This window comes from Erinaceus europaeus, chromosome 8 (genome assembly GCF_950295315.1).
Source record: "Erinaceus europaeus chromosome 8, mEriEur2.1, whole genome shotgun sequence".
NCBI classification, from domain to species: domain Eukaryota; kingdom Metazoa; phylum Chordata; class Mammalia; order Eulipotyphla; family Erinaceidae; genus Erinaceus; species Erinaceus europaeus.
This window is the reverse complement of record NC_080169.1, coordinates 32,390,482-32,393,780: the sequence shown is the minus strand read 5'-3', so window position 1 is coordinate 32,393,780 and position 3,299 is coordinate 32,390,482. Positions and strand designations below refer to the sequence as shown.

At 32.3% G+C, this 3,299-nt stretch overlaps 1 non-coding gene across 1 annotated transcript; it reads right to left on the bottom strand.

Moving 5' to 3' along the window:
- Positions 1 to 2,095: 2,095 nt before the first annotated feature.
- Positions 2,096 to 2,197, bottom strand: LOC132540035 (U6 spliceosomal RNA). Its single transcript, XR_009551315.1, has one exon. It is a non-coding gene; the product is annotated as a U6 spliceosomal RNA (small nuclear RNA).
- Positions 2,198 to 3,299: the final 1,102 nt, after the last annotated feature.

Genomic DNA, 3,299 nt, shown 5'->3' with positions numbered 1-3,299 from the left:
CACCTATAGGGGAAACTCTTCATGAGCGATAAAGCAGGCCTACAGGTCTATCTTAAATCAAAATTTCCATTTATCTCTAATCTTCTATTCACTTATAAAATCTAACCCAACCAGCTGACATAGTTGATAGCTGATGAACTCAGTGCAGGACATCCAATGACTTGACTTTGCTACATAAGAATGAAACAGGGAGTCAGCTGGTAGCACAACAGTTTAAGTGCACGTGGCACAAAGCTCAAGGACTAGCATAAGGATCCCTGTTCAAGGCCTTGCTCTCCACCTGCAAGGGAGTCGCTTCACAGGCGGTGAAGCAGGTGTCTGTCTTTCTCTACCCCTCTCTGGCTTCCCTTCTTCTCTCCATTTCTCTCTGTCCTATCCAACAACAACAACATCAACAATAATAAGTACAACAACAATAAAAACAACAAGGGCAACAAAAAGGAAATAAATAAATATCTTTAAAAAGGATGAAACAAGCCTTTAAAACAGTAAATGATACTGGGAGAGGTAACTTTTAGACTTACTGTTTTAAGTGGCTTGATTATAGATGCAGTGTATATAAATAAATTGATTATTTAAATTTTTGCAGCTTTTATATGGGTATTGTATATATGATGATGAAAAAGATTTTGCCAAATTTTATAAGGTATCTTCTCAAAATATAGGATTAAGATTTTGTATATTTTTAATATACAAAAATGATCTTAGGCTTCTTAATGCAATATGATTATTTTTAGTTTCTCCATTAAGTAGATTGTATATTTTCCTAATATATTTTCTGACAGTTTGCATTATTTTCATTTACCAAAGGACCATGAGATAATTGATTCTGCTAAACAGATGGTAAGATTGATTGCACTATTTGCTAGAACCAGAATATTTTTATGCAGTCATATTACCACTGATCACTGAGTTGTAATTTTAGAAATCTCCACTTACATTGTATAAGATATTCAAAACTTCTTACAGATTTTGTGAATTGTTTTATTTTTTCATTGCAATTGTCTATTGTTAGGCAGAGCAGAAAGAATTATTATATTATAATGATTTTGCAATATTGTATAGTCACTTAACTCTCAAAATGACAAAAAGGGAAATTGTCAACAAAAGCAAACAAACAAAAGGGTAATTTCTCATAAGTAATGAGATTTTGTAGAAATAATCAACATCTAATAAACATGCCTCCTCAAATTCTCATCTATCACAACTCATTCTTAACATTTGATTTAGGATATTTTTAAATGTTTTGGCTAGAGACAAAGTAAAAAGATGCTATAGTCTATGAATAATTTACTTCATGTTGGGCTGGCTTTTAATGATGTGTATTCTCCTAAGTCAATATTGAGAGAGATGCAAGAAGCAGCTGTAATTCTAAACCAAAGTTTATTTTACATTTCTACTACTTTCAAAATTAATAAAGAGCTTTTGGTTAACAGAAATTAAATTACTAGAACTTAAAATTGTGTCACTATACAATATGTTTATTTGAATCTCTTTTCATAGCTAGGTATTTATGAACACAAATCAACCTTTAACTTGTTTATCTTTATCATTCATTTACTATCTACCATCTATCTATATATCATTTACCATCTATGTCATTTATTATCTATCTTTTAACATCCAGGGTTTAGCATATGTATTATCTTGGTCTACTTTTTCATTCAGATAGAGAGGCAGAGAAGTAGAAGAAGGAGAAATGCCATAGCACCAGAGCTTTCCCTGGTGCCATCCTAGTCCCTTTGAACATGGTTATATGTGCACTCTAGTAAATGAGCAACCACCTGAATCCTTTTAATAGAAGACATAGCACTCTTTCACAGCTCATGAAGCTTCTCTTTTTGTGATAGTGTCCTGAGCTTGTCAGGAGTTTCAACCTAGGTTCCCACTTAATGGTAAGGCATGTGGTTTATTGGGTAAACTATGTCCTGTTCCCTTCTTATTTTTGTTCATAAAAATATGACTGACAAAAGTAGATATAACAAAAAAAAGTGTTACTCATTTTAGTGTGTCTGGTGCCTTAGAATTACTTATAGAGTATTTCTTTTGACCATAAGGGATAGAATATTATGTTTACACATTATCTTTTCCTCTGAAAACAATATACTATTTTTAGTGAAATTTCCTTGTGCATGGGCCATGCTAATCTTCTCTGTATCATTCCAAATTTTAGTATATGTGCTGCCAAAGTGAGCACTAGTGAAATTTCAAAGGTAGTCCCTGTTGCTTTTTATTTTGTTAACAGAGTCCCATTTTCAATCTTTCTACTCAGATAATCTTAAACTTTACAAGATAATTTGAAATTAATAACTTTTTTGAAATTCTTTACTTATTATTTGTGACTAGACCACACCAGCTCATTCTAAGAGATTTACTAATGTTCAGATACTCAGACAAGGGTTTTTAGCAACCCAGACATAGTGAGGTTATGGATTTTTTAATATGAATCTCTAGCTTAATATTATCTCCAGAGTCATATAGGAGTCCAGAAAAAGAATTAATTAATTTAAAACAACTGACACCCTGTAGTTTCCCTTATCCATTTGGACAAATGCCAGAATGATGTCTGAAATGCTTTCTATTAAGTACAAAAATCCTAAATCCTAATAAGTTCTGCTCACTAGTTATCACAGATAGATTAATGTCCCCTAAGGATTCTGTTTCCTGCAGATTACTCTAATATATGCTGATTTGCAGCTCTATCACAGGCAATATAAAATCTTATATTACTGGAGCTGAACTACTCCAATATAAAGTAATTTTTAACTATATGTTCACTTTATGCACATATCTTCCCATAAATATACAGCCACAATGTTCTTAAGCTGTTGATAAAATTCATAGTTCTATAGTCATAATAAATAGTGCCATATTCCAACAGAACAAAAATATTTATGGGAGCAATCTTTTTTTGGTAGGGAAACATTAGTTGATGGGGTCATTCATAAATTCTCTTAGGTAAATCATTAGAGACTGGTTAATTTTCCTTTCTTCTTCTATTTAAACTCAGACGTGAGGATACCATTAAAATTCAGACCAAATAAGTCATTACTGCAATTTATAGAACAGATTTGGAATTATCAATGTCAACTCTATCGTTGACTAAAAATCTAGCTGTGTCTGTTCAGCCAGAGTATAATGAAAGCTTAGATATGTGGCATCATCTGACACCATACAATAGCTCTAGAGAGTGAAGGGGAAAAATATTCAAGAAGCTAATTCTTTTACAGACATGAGTGGCATAAAAGAGATGATGACAGTTTTTCCACTTGGGGAAGGCTCTTTACTGATAGCAAAGG